General features: G+C 44.3%; 1 long non-coding RNA gene across 1 annotated transcript in view; it reads left to right on the top strand.

Annotated features, from left to right (window-relative positions):
* Nucleotides 1-13487, top strand: part of LOC119956193 — a 43505-nt gene that overhangs the window by 5294 nt on the left and 24724 nt on the right. The window contains exons 3-4 of the long non-coding RNA XR_005458601.1: nucleotides 1153-1298; nucleotides 1433-1515. This is a non-coding gene — a long non-coding RNA (uncharacterized LOC119956193). The remainder of the gene's footprint in view (nucleotides 1-1152; nucleotides 1299-1432; nucleotides 1516-13487) is intronic.

Below are 13487 nucleotides of genomic sequence, written 5' to 3'. Positions count from 1 at the left end.
TGTACTTAATACAAGACTTTTAAGAATTTCTTTATAAGTAACAAGGGGAAGAGTGTTCAATTAAGTCCTTCAGCGGGAGCGGGTATTCCAGTTAAGCCATGTCTGTCCAGTGGAGACAGGCTGTATGCAACCTTTGTACTGTCTGCTTATCAACATGGTTGTGGCATGAAACACACACTGTCTGGCTGCATACTCAACACGGGGCGTGTATGGCTAGCAGGACCAGAGACTAGCCTCCGCTTCTTAAAGGCAGCCTGCCGCTCTTTATGTGACGGTACATTCAGGTTGCACCAGCTGGTGGAAATCTCAGAAGGATTTTGAGGGAACGAGGAAGACTGGTAATGGAAAAGCTGGCCAGAGACAGGACTCCTGGGATCTCTGCTGCTTTGGAGTCCTTAGTCCAGCAGGCCTTGGGGCAGCACGGTGGCACAGTGGTTGGCATTGTTGCCTCACAGCACCAGGAACCCAGGTTCTATTCCCACCTTGGGTGACTGTGCGTGGAGTTTGCATGCTCTCCCCGTGTCAGCTTTGGTTTTCTCCGGGTGCTCCGGTTTCCTCCCACAGTGCATGTTAGGTGCATTGGCCATGCTAAATTGCTCCTTGGTGTCCAAAAGGTTAGGTAGGGTTACAAGATTACGGTGTTATGGGGCGGGCCTATGTAGGGTACTCTTTCCACAAGAGTAGGTGCAGACATAATGGATTGAATGGCCTCCCTCTGCACTGGAAGGATTCTAGGTCACAGGAAGCGAGGCCATGTTTCCATAGGAGGCCAGGAAGCCCGTGTGAAGGGAAGGGGAGAAGGTGGCCAAGTTGAGAAATCCCATAGTTTGGCCTCACAACCAGTAGGGTTCGTTGATCTCAAATGAGTGCTCAAAGTTAATGAAAACATCTTCAAATTACATCTTTTACCCCCCACCCCACACCACTAATCCCTAATGTTGCTTGCTGCACCACAGCCCCATCACGCATCCATTGACAAGACTCATCAGTAACAGTCAGATACCCGGCCCACCCCTCACACATTTAACAATATTGTCAGTTTCAGAGACACATCTCACAGCATTGGCACACGTGCGCCTATTCAGCTATGGCAACTACACCACTCCAACACATTGCAATGCACCCGCTGACATTCTTTACTATCTCTTGCAGGACAAGAATGCAGAAAACTGCAGCAGAGAACCAGAGGGTAGCTGGCCTGCCTACGTTTCCTGAAGCATTTGTAGTAGATGGTGCTCTCCATCTGGGAATGGTAGTGGTTGCTGCATCCTACGTCGCCAACAACTTTCAGGATGATGGTAAGTTCCTGCATTATGCGCCTTCTTCAATTCCACTGGACTCTCATCCACCTATCTGAAGCACAAACTGAAGGTGGTGATCATGGACCCTTTCCTTTCACTTAAGCCCAATATTAACACCATTTTCCTTTCAGGCACCCAAATGCAGTCTCACTATAAAGAATGTGAGAATGGAAGACATCTGGTTCAACTAACAATGCACACAATGTTCTAACAGGTACAATTCATGCTTTAGCAAATCTGCCACGTCTAATCCTACAGCATGCAGTAGTCAGAATTCAAGCTTGACATTGAGTATTAGAGAATGTTCCATGGTAGAGCATTGCAATTAAGTTAAATATTGTCCTCACATCACTGGGATACATTAATGGAAAGCAACCTGAAGTGGAAACCTTAGATGGTTTTCTCCTCTTACTTGATAAGGACAAGGGCCAGATGGACGAGCTAAGTGGCTCAATGTAATTGGGAGTTTGCACAAGCCATTTGCCTCTGCTATTCATGGAGCCACATTCGAGACCCAGCACTGACTCTTCAGCCAGGGATTCGTTCTAATGAACTGTTGGGTAATGTGTTCAGGGCATTGTTGCAAATTGCAGTAGTGACCAAAGGAAAAGGTGCTCACAGGTTCATTTATTAATACAATTATGGAAGAAAACAATTGAAACATTTAACATATTAATCTAATATCATCCATTCAGCATTAGACACAACAGGAGCAGAATATCGAGGGGTTAGTAAGAAATGTAATTACCACTTGGTGTAGAAATGGATAGGAGAACTAGGATATATAACTAGGATATATAACTAGGATATATAACAATAATAAGTGTGGTCTCGACCAGCTGTGAACTTAAATGAACATTAAAATAGGATCTACTATTAATTAAACATTGTAGATAATGAATAGTATATTATTTGCCAAAGTGTTTTATATGTTATGTTTCTCCTGATCAATGAAGTTTACTTTTAACAGATGCCTTGCTCCGTTAAGGTTGTGTCGCACGACAGTATAACTTTATATGTGTCATAAACCACAATTTGGCAATTTAAGCTTATATTTTATAAATGTTCTCTTCACAGTTTCACAGGCACTGCTCTGCGTATTTTGCCTTGGCATTAATTGTTTTTAAAAAAAATAGATAGCCTGTGTTGAATGCTCAGTTCATAATGAGAGTGAAGATAATGTGTGCGTTGACTTCACATTCAATGGGCGGGATTCTCCGGAATCCTGCGTGCAGACCGTACCGGTGCCAAAGAGTGGCGTGAACCACTCCGGCGTCGGGCCGCCCAGAAGGTGCGGAATCCTCCGCTGGCAGGTGTGAGTTGGCGCATGCGCGGGAGCGCCAGCATGTTCTGGCGTGATCCCAGGGCATGCACAGGGTGGTTCCTCTCCCAACGCTGGCCATGGCGGACTGTTACAGCGGCCAGCGTGGAGGGAAAGAGTGCCCCCATGGCACAGGCCTGCCCTCAGATCGGTGGGCCCCGATCGCTGGCCAGGCCACCATGGGGGGGGCCCCCTCCGAGGCCAGATACCCCTGCGAGGGCTCCGCAAGCCGCCCGCAGAGCCAGGTCCCGCCGGTAAGTACCTTGTTTGATTTACGCCAGCGAGACTGGCCGAAAACGGGCGGTGACTCAGCACTTCGCGGAGCGGAGAATCGCCAGGGGGGTCCCACTGCCAACATCCCCCGACGGGGGGACGTGATTCCCGCCCCTGTTGAAAAACCGCCACCGGAAAATCCGGCAGTCGGGGCGGCAGGGAGGGATTTAGGCCGCCCCCCCCCCCCCCCCCCCCCCCTCCCCGATGATTTTCCGCCCCAGAGGGGGATCGGAGAATCCTGCCCAATGTGTTTGCCCCATTGGGGCATGGAAAATTTTACCAACAGTTCCACCATATCCTGCTTCACGCTGTATGTGGCATAATTCTGTAATGTGTCAGCCTTGGCTGCATTGGTACACTCTGACCTCTGAGTCACTAGATTGTGGGAGTCAAGTCTTACTCCGGGATCGAGCACCACAATCAAAGTTGACATTCTCGTCTCGTGCAGTACTGAGGGAGTACTCATGGAGATGTGAAACCAACATTGGTCTGCCCTCAGGTGTATGTACAAAGTCCCACGGGATTATTTCAAAGACTAGCAAATGAATTATCCCTGGTGTTTTGGCCAATTTTTATTCCTCAATCTCCATCATCAAAAGTATCTAGTTGCATCACAGTGCAGTATGTGGGAGCTTGCTGTGCATAAACTGGCTCCCATTTCCTGCATGACAACAATGACTACATTTCAAAAATATTTAATTGACTGTAAATCACTTTGGGAACTATTGTGGTTGTGAAGGGAGCTCTATAAATGCAAGTCTTTTTTTCCCTAAAGTGCAGGAATCTCAACTTTTAACATAACTTAACAGAATGCATACTTTTCATCTGTCTTTTCAGTATAAACATGCTCATTTTAAGAGTGGTGCTCTTGGCCTTGATTAAGCTTCAGCAGGTATCCCCAAATTGTGGCTTTATTAATGGGCAGCTCGGTAGCACAAGTGCTTAGCACAGTTGCTTCACATTTAGGGTCCCAAGTTCGCCAGGGTCCCAGGTTCGATTCCCTGCTGGGTCACTGTCTGTGCAGAGTCTGCACATTCTCCTCGTGTCTGTGTGGATTCCCCCGGGTGCTCCGGATTCCTCCCACAGTCACAAAGGCATGCAGGTTAGGTGGATTGGCCATGATAAATTGCCCTTAGGTTATGGGGTTACTGGTTAACGGGGATAGGGTGGAGGTGTGCGCTTAAGTGAGATGCTCTTTCCAAGAGCCATGCAGACTCGATGGGCCGAATGGCCTCCTTCTGCACTGTAAATTCTGTAATCCTCAATACTTACGTTGTCTTAAATTGTTCCCACTATCTTATGGCTTCAGTTGAAAGATTGGATGGGAAGAGGGTGAAGTGATATGTGGTGGAATAGTCTGCAAACACTCACTTATCTAGGTTCACATACCAGGGATTGGACAAGCACTGAGGGAATGTAATGCCTAAGGAACCATAAGCCAATATTATTTACTGATGTAATTGCAGGTAAAAAGCTGCCATGTCACTGAGTTGCTTGCATGCTGCAGGCGGTATAGTGCACGTGAATACAGACTTGCCGAAACACTTACGGTGCAATTATGGCAGCAGCTTAGAGGTAAGTCCTGGCAGGGATTCTTCACTATTCAGCATTGCATGGCCAAAGTCAATTCTTGACTTTGGAAGTATTGTGGCTACTAAATGCTCATCACCCCTCAGGAACTCCCCCATGATCGGACGAACTGCAGTTAAGTAGCACTGCTCTCCTTTCTCATGATTCCTCTGCTGGGAAACAAGATAACGGACCTAACTCTGGAATTCAGGGATAATAAAACAGCACAGTAGGAGGAATTGATTCTTTAATAACATCAATTAGTATTTTTTTTGTTCCTGCATTCATTCTTGGATGGCTTTTCATCCAATGGTGACAGTGCAGTGAATGCATTTACTGAGAGCCTACAGCATACCAATGATTGGTACTGAGCAAAGATTGTGGAATATTTCACAGTATCTCAAAATAATTGCTTCTTTCTGTTGATACATTTCATATTTTTGCAGGTTGCTTTAGAAATTTGGAAAGGCTGGGACATTGTGTATTTTAGAAATTGACATTAATTTTACCAACAGTAACAAAATGGCTAACTGCATTGAATGGATATATTAGTGGCAGTCCCTGTGTAATGTTGCTTCAGTGCTTGCTAGGTTGATATTAGCAGGCACCTTTCTTAAGCAGCCAATTTTAGTCACAGGTTTCATTACACCTGGTTTTATGTATACTTCTGGGAGCGGTTAGCTATGTTCTTTGAGTTTTAAGTATAATGATCTATTGTGTTGTGTGGATATAGTGAAGTTGACGAGCTCTAAGCCACCCGCTTAAACCAAGTTGTTGAAAAGCCTGTTCATCATCTTTTGTGCAGTGGAATGGTATATGAACTAATAATGTATCACCTTCATAATAGTCTCACAAAACATCAAAATGTGTTTTCTTAAAGGTTACTGTTATGACCCTGTTACCTTGAAAAAGAAGATAGAAAGTTAGTATTGTGCACAGTGTGTCTATGACACATCCATGAATAAATAAATATTATTTTTACATTTCTAATTTAAAAGAAGCACATCTCTTCATTTAGAGTAATTGCAGACATAATTCCTTCGGAGTGCAAAAGAAATCAAAAAACGTTCTTTTAATACATATTATTATTTTAATACTTGTAAAGCAGAATGTCACTGAAATAGATTACAATGTTATAAATGTTTCAATATCAAATTTATTCTTAAATTCAAATGTCCTTATTTTCTTTTGACGTAATGGCACATATCAAACAGACTGTACATTTCTCCTTTCAAAATGCTCTGTCAGATTTTAACACTCTTCTCTCCCAAATCATTGACTTTTTTGAGCTTATTAGAGCTCTGTCATTCTGTCAAGCTTCTAGTAAATGAAGATAAGTGAAAGCTGTGTTCTTTATTAGGAGCTGCCAATTACTCACTCTCCTTTCAGAAAGCTCTTATCAGTTCCTAATTCTTGCTTATCAGATGCTATGGATTTCATACCTATTACATGGACCACCAACAGTGGCATTAAGGCTAGTACAGGCTCTGCATTGTCAACTACCAGCTGGGCACCATGGGATGCCAGTGACAATACGTCTGCTGGAGTATTGAGGCTGTCTGCACAACACACCAAGGTGCTTTGGGGAAGGAAGATTTGGATGCACAGAGTGTTTGGTAGGGATTTTGCGATACAGCATATCATGAAAAGTAATAAATAAAGCTTGGGTTAAAGAGGCACAATAAAACAAAAGACAATGTCGAGGATTAAAGAAAGAAATGATACATTAAACAATTGTGGCTCTGTGGTTTTGTACTTAAATTCTGTTAATCGCCCAAGGTAAAGATTAGCTGCTCTTGTCAATTTAATTCAGCTTCAAGTAAAGCAACAAGGTCACTTTTTGCAGCAACGAGGATTGAGTTGTCATGTAGTTCTAATAGGCAGCACAGGGAATCATTAGTCCACCTCAGCTCAATGACTGATGGGCATTTCACTTCAATCATCTGACCATGCACCAGTGGCCCAGTACTATTGACACCATGTCAGTGCCGAAAGAAGATGCCTTAATCCGCTGAGACACTCATCGAATTGATTTGACAATCTGCCGTAATGACCTTCTTGTTTTCGTAAAGAATCACTGTTTATCCAGGGCAGTGCTGGTATACTAAATACATTCGATTGTCATGGAAACTCATATCATCACAATCAGAAGCCCTTGAAGTTTCCAGCTGATAATGTAGGTGTCAGACAGTGAATATTGCAGGCATGTTGACAGGTCGTACCAGCAACTAAGTGTGCAAAATCACTAATAGGCGGCATGATGTGCTACTTCTTTCCAAGGTGAGACGCAGAGGGAAAGACAACTCTTGGCAACTCAGTAACAATAATATGAAAGACAAAGAGTGTGAGATAAGACTCCTGCTCAGAACTTTGCCTAATTCGTGTATCTACGTAACACACTGTCAAACAAGATTTTTCAATTTCTGTGAAGCTGGAGATTAAACAGACAGTATGGCTCTTCTTGGTCTGTAAAGGCTAGATTGAAATTATGCTGAAAAATCAAACTGACACAACGTTTCTTTTGCCTTGCCAGTCTTGCCTTAAAATGTAATGTGTTTTCAATAACATTACTCATCTAATGGGGCAGTCACATTTTGGAAGGCAGCAATGGGCTGCTTGCTTAGTGGAAAGGAGTGACCCTGTCATGGAAATGGTGTGTGATCGAAGCAAGAACCAACAATGTCCATCCCAACTGAAGCTGGTGGATGTGAGGGGCAGAAGTCAAGTGAGGACCAGCCTCAGATAGCCAGCGATGCAGTTGTTAAGCTCATTGACTGCCACCAGTTTTTTAAAAAAGATGCAAGTAGTTCTGCAGCTGTATCTTATAAAATGGGACTACAAATATGAGCTGTCATTTTTATTCTGATTGTGGCACTTGCTCAATTACCTGTGAACCAAGTATCTCAGACACATAGGCTTCAGTGACAACTGATATCATCTGACATTCTGAGCAATTGTTCAAAAGTTTTCTCAACGTGTGAAACACATCCAATGAAATATTTATGCAGTTTGGAACTTTGAAGTTGCAGCAAGAAGTACAAGTATGAAGCTTCAGAATCCCAGAGATGGCTCTGTCAGTTGAAATTCAGATTCCTAAATTTACATACTAATGTCAAGGTTCCTTCTGAACTTGAGCTGAGCTGGGTAAGTAATGAGAACCTAAGAAATAGGAACTGGAGTAGGCCATTTGCCCCTAACTCGGCCATTCAGTATGATCGTTACTGACATGGTTGTGGCCTTAACTTCACTTTGCTGTCTGCACCCTATAATCCTTGACGCCCTAGCAGATCAAAAAGCTAATGAATGTCAGGTGAAGTTCAAGTCATTTGAATGTTTGTCTCAACCAAGAATTGTGGGCTTGAACCCATCCACTTCAGTTGGTATGAATTCCATCAAATCACATTAGAAGGAGCATAACAAGAGTTAAAGTATTACATCTTGCTGTGTTTATAGAATTTACAGTGCAGAAGGAGGCCATTCGGCCCATCGAGTCTGCACCGGCTCTTGGAAAGAGCATCCCACTTCAGCCCACACCACTCTATCCCCGTAAACCAGTAACCCCACCTAACCTAAGGGCAATGTATCATGGCCAGTCTACCTAACCTGCACATCTTTGGACTGTGGGAGGAAACCAGGGCACCCGGGGGAAACCCACGCAGACACAGGGAGAACGTGCAGACTCCGCACAGACAGTGACCCAAGCCAGGAATCAAACCTGGGACCCTGGAGCTGTGAAGCCATTGTGCTAACCACTGTGTTACCATGCTGCCCCTTTGTGACTTTGATGATTCTCATTAATCACATGCCAATTTGTACACACTTAAAACTTAGCAGATTACCACATCCTCAATAGTCACCCTTACCATGCATTTCATTCTCAACACCACTGCAAGATTTTGTCAGTTTCCCCTGATGCTAACAATTGATGTCAAGGTCCTTGTCCATTTCCTCCCATCTCCCTATGGTTTTGCCTGGCCGTGATCTATTTCAGGTGTACATTCCTGTGCACACCCTAAGCTTCTGAGATATTGGCACACCATTCACCACCCGCCATTAGTGCCCCTTCATTCAGTATGTCCCAGCCCTCCTTAAATTAATCTGCCTCTCCATCTTGCTCTTCTGCTTTTAATAGCCAAAAGTACCTTTTGTTCCACTATGCTTTGACCTCCAACCTGTAGGGTCTCCTGCATCCCCACCTTTCTGCTAGGCATTGTTTTGTAATTCTGAGCCCTGGAAAACATCCTGCAGTGTATTTCTGTACATGAGAAGTATTAGAGAAATGCATGTTGTCGTTGCATATTCTATATTCCCAAAGGGTTGAGGGGACTTTTCTTTATAGTTCTGGGATATTTATGTATTGATAACAAATTTCCCAGTTGGAAAGGTTGGGATTGATTGATCTGAAGTCATGCAACAGGATCAGAGCCATTTGGGTCTTTGAGCCTAGCTCTGCCCTTCAGTATGATCATGACTGACCTAATTGTGGCCTTGACTTCACTCTCTTGTCTGCACTCCATAACCCTTGATTCCCTTGTAGATCAAAACTCTCATCTATTCTAATCTAAAATGCAATGGAATTAAATGGGTCAAAGTTAGGGAAGTATAACTAATTTACAGTGGGTGTGAGCTACTGACCTTGATTATCCAGACTTGCCCATCTTATTAGCTAAAAGAAAATTTGGGCAGTGGGGAATGGCAAATGAAACAAACAATGATGAATATTGAAATGACAATTAATGCAGCGTAAGTACTGATTTAAAAACTGTCACTGCTTTCACACCTGAGCTATCTGTGTCCTGGTGATAATTGCTGCGCATTGAATCTGCTCCATGATGGAGGAACCAGAATGTGAAAACAAAGCAGGGAGGCAGTGGCGTAGTGGTATTTTCATGGGTCTAGTGATCCAAAGACCCAGGTTCGAATCCCACCTGGGTAGCTAATGTAATTTGAATTCAATAAAAATCTGGGATTAAAAGTCTAATGATGACCATGAAACTACGTTCCTGTAGGGTGCCACAGTGGTTAGCACTGTGGGTTAGGGGGACAGAGTGGGAGGTGTGGGCTTCAGTAGGGTGCTCTTTCCAAGGGCCGGTGCAGACCTGATGGGCCGAATGGCCTCCTTCTGCACTGTAGGGATTCTATGGTTCTAAATTATTGTCAATTGTCGTAAAAACCCATCTGGCTTCACTGATGTCCTTTAGTGCAGGAAATCTGGGGTGGGATTCTCCGGTCCCCCCAACCATGTGTTTCTTGGCTGCAGAAGGCCACGTGCCAATGGGAATTACCATTGAAGCCACCCCACACCTCCAGGAAACCCGTGGGGGTGGAATGCACTGCTGATGGGATCAGAGAATCCCGCCGCCAGTGAATGGCCGGAGAATTCCGGCTCTGTTGTCCTTACCTGATCTGGCCTCCCATCTGATTCCTGATCCTTAAAGTGCCCTCTGTTGTGATACATGTGATGTTACGGTATGGGGGGAATTGTGGGTGTTATGGGGCTGTTAGTTGCACATTATTGCTTTTTGCTATACTTTTTGTTATATTTTCTGCAAAAAATTCCAATAAAAAAATTAAAAAAAAAAAAAAAAAAGTGCCCTCTGTAATGTAGCCTAGCAGGCTGCTCCGCTGAAGGGATGGGCAATAAATGCTGGCCCAATCAGTGACAGCCACATCCCAAAACTGGATCAAATAGAGTGAGCTATCTTGCAACAAATATTGTCTCCAGCATAAATGCTATCTTTCTCCTTTACCAATGCAGTATGATAGACTTCATTTCAGTGTCCTGTAAGGCCCTATTTTAAAATACGATGCAGGAAAAAGGGATAGAGCAAATTTAACAGCATGATTAGTTGGTTGAACCATTAAATTGGAAGGACCGTTGCAGTGTTAAAATTATTGGTTCATGGGCTTTACTCCATTGATATTGAGCAGGATGAAAGCAATACAGTGTTAGTATCAATCCTGATTCGATGAGGGCCTGATGGTATCCTGAGTCTTAGAGGCAGTTTCACTTATACAACCAATTCACTTGCTCATTTTCCTGACCGGAAATGTGTGGCTAAAAAGTGAGACTATCTCACAAATGTGCATCTTTTCGACGTTCCAGCCCCATCATTAAAGGTCTCTGATAATTTCAAGCAAGGCACTTGCACGGTGCGAGCCATTTATACAGATTGGGAGTTGGACCCAATTAGTGAGATGGCGAATGTGACAAAAGTAATTTATGGCTTTAGTTTCTTGTCATGGTATATATGGGATTAAAGGCAGATTTACTCATAATTGTAATAATTAATCAAGTTAATCTGGGACATGATTTATAAGCATTGACGGGGAAACTTAAATTGGGAGGAACCACTGAATTCAATTGAAATACAAACATGCAGTGAGATTTGTTCTGGTCCACGATGAAATGACGACATGTTGAATTGAATAGTTAATTGAGTTTGCAAATCTCTGGATATTATTTCAAAGCCAAATATCAACTATTTTTTAAATCACCGTGACTTACCTGGAAGCTTCAAAGGAAGACTATCTGGTTGTTCTGAATGGTGATAGCACGGTAGAAGAATGAACCTTGTGTCCCAGCTTGTGGGCTATTTGTTATTTTTGACTATACGGAAAGCTAGTAGACCTTAATCACGGAAAAGGGATATTACCCTACTGTTTCTATTCACTTGTTCTAGTTTGCTAAATTTAGTTAAAGCCTAAAATAAAATATGTGTAACCTTTCAAAAACTAAAGAGAACCAATACCTGAAGTGATCTTAAAAAAATGTGTTCCCTGCTTATCCTAGGTGTACTATGAAATTCAACTGGTGAAAATACATTCTGAGCATGTAAACAGTATGGGCTGAATTTAAACTTAAGGGCCTCATTTGGACTCGGACTAGGAAGGTTGGCGTCAACCTTTCCCACCCTGGACTTATGAGAGAGCCCAGAAAGTCAGCGTTTGCCCCTCTGTGCCTTCCTACCCATTGCATGTCCTACCCTTGCCTCACAGCCTGTTGCCGGGTGGGTATTGAATTCTGCCCTACGGTTTATTTCTGAGAATAGTTTATAAGGCATTCTTCTCCATGCATTCAGTCGGGTTGGAGGGCAGCCATATCCACTGATTTAAAGTTTTTCCCCATGGAAATATGAATACTTAGTTATTCTTGATTACCACTAACATTTGAGATGCGATTCTCCGGCCTCACTGCGCTCTCGCTTGAGTGAAACAAGGCCAGTAAATAGCAGGAGGGGCCGAAAACGAGGACAGCGGCAGGCACCAAACAGTTTGTGATGCAACCAGCCCTTAGGCAAGATCGGGTTCTGGCCGTAGTGTGGCAAGAGACCAAATATCACCACTTAAGCCCTATCTCCAGACAATTAACAGGAGCCCCTCCTTATCCAATGGCCTCTCGTGATTCATCAACCTACCCAGAAAGTGGACATGCTGGTGCTGATTAGTACTCCTTGTGAAAAACGTGAACCTGGTGGAAGGGTTTCTGTGGGGACACGAGGAGGTGAGTAGCCATCTTTGCTCACAGGTAAAGAGCCCAGGGGCACTGGGCTGGCCACCCCCAGTGCTTGGCGGGGGTGGGGGACCTCGGTTGAGGGGGGGGGGAGAACAGAAGTGGGCTGCCATGGGAAGGTGGGGGGGGGGTGAGCGGCAACCACGCATGGCACCACCACGCTAACCCCTGGATATTGTGTATCCATTCCGGGTAAACCCCTGTCGCTGCCTGTCTGCCCCATCAACCACCCATAACCCCCACCGACTGCTGAGACCTCTGGCCGTGCAGTTGAAGGCTATTTCTAATAGGGAATTGGCAATCGTGATTAAGTGAGCACTTCACAGAAGAAAGGTTGAGGGAGCTAGGGCTTTTCTCACTGGAAAGAAGAAGGCAGAGAAGTGACTTGACAGAGGTGTACAAGGTGATGAGAGGCATGGATAGAGTGGACAGCCAGAGACTTTTCTCCAGGGCGGAAATGGCTGTCACGAGGGGACATAATTTTAAGGTGATTGGAGGAAGGTATAGGGGGGATGTCAGAGGTAGTTTCTTTACACAGAGTGGTGGGTGCCACCCTGCCGCCCCCTCATCTGAGGATTTTCAATATGGATAACACATTGGCCAACATATACAGGTTGACCAACCGTAGCCATGTTTTTGCTGCAGCTGTCACAACAAGGGACCAGAATGGACAGTCTTCGACACATGTACCTGCTCATATCCGAAAGGGACATCGAACATCACCGAACCTGTTTCACTGGATCTGCAGAGAACATCTGGATCAGTGGCAATTTTTTCAGCAGCATTTAAAGGTTACCACAACATAGAACTTTCACTCTATTGGATCCTTTCAAACTCGGGAGACATCCATCACATCAGACAGTGTTTACTCCTGTATCAAATAAGTGATGAATGTTATCATAATAGATCTGCCTGCCTCTAAAAGGACATAAATTATTCAATTAAAAATAGGCTTCAACTGGACAGATGTACAATGCTTGCTGGGTGGCAGGGTTATTTAAATATGAGAGGTTCATGTGGCCACGGGAACTCCTTTGTACCAATCCATAAATGATCACGGTTCAGATGACACCTGGCTACAGTAATGCCAGTTTGTACATCATGGACATTCTCCAGGCGAGATCAATGGCACCTTCATTGTGTGGCATTTCATGAGTTTGAATTCATGACTTTTGAGGGCTTCTGGAAACATGGGACCCATTTTCATAGAATTTACAGCGCAGAAGGAGGCCATTCGGCCCATTGAGTCTGCACCGGCTCCTGGAAAGAGCACCCTACCCAAGGTTAACACCTCCACCCTATCCCCATAACCCAGTAACCCCACCCAACACTAAGAGACACTAAGGGCAATTTATCATGGCCAATCCACCTAACCTGCACATCTTTGGACTGTGGGAGGAAACCGGAGCGCCAGGAGGAAACCCACGCACACACGGGGAGGATGTGTAGACTCCGCACAGACAGTGACCCAAGCCGGAATCGAACCTGGGACCCTGGAGCTGTGAAGCAA

The sequence above is a fragment of the Scyliorhinus canicula genome, chromosome 22 (assembly GCF_902713615.1).
Source record: "Scyliorhinus canicula chromosome 22, sScyCan1.1, whole genome shotgun sequence".
Classification (NCBI taxonomy): Eukaryota; Metazoa; Chordata; class Chondrichthyes; order Carcharhiniformes; family Scyliorhinidae; genus Scyliorhinus; species Scyliorhinus canicula.
Note: the sequence above shows the minus strand (reverse complement) of the source record. Positions and strands in the feature narration are given on the sequence as shown.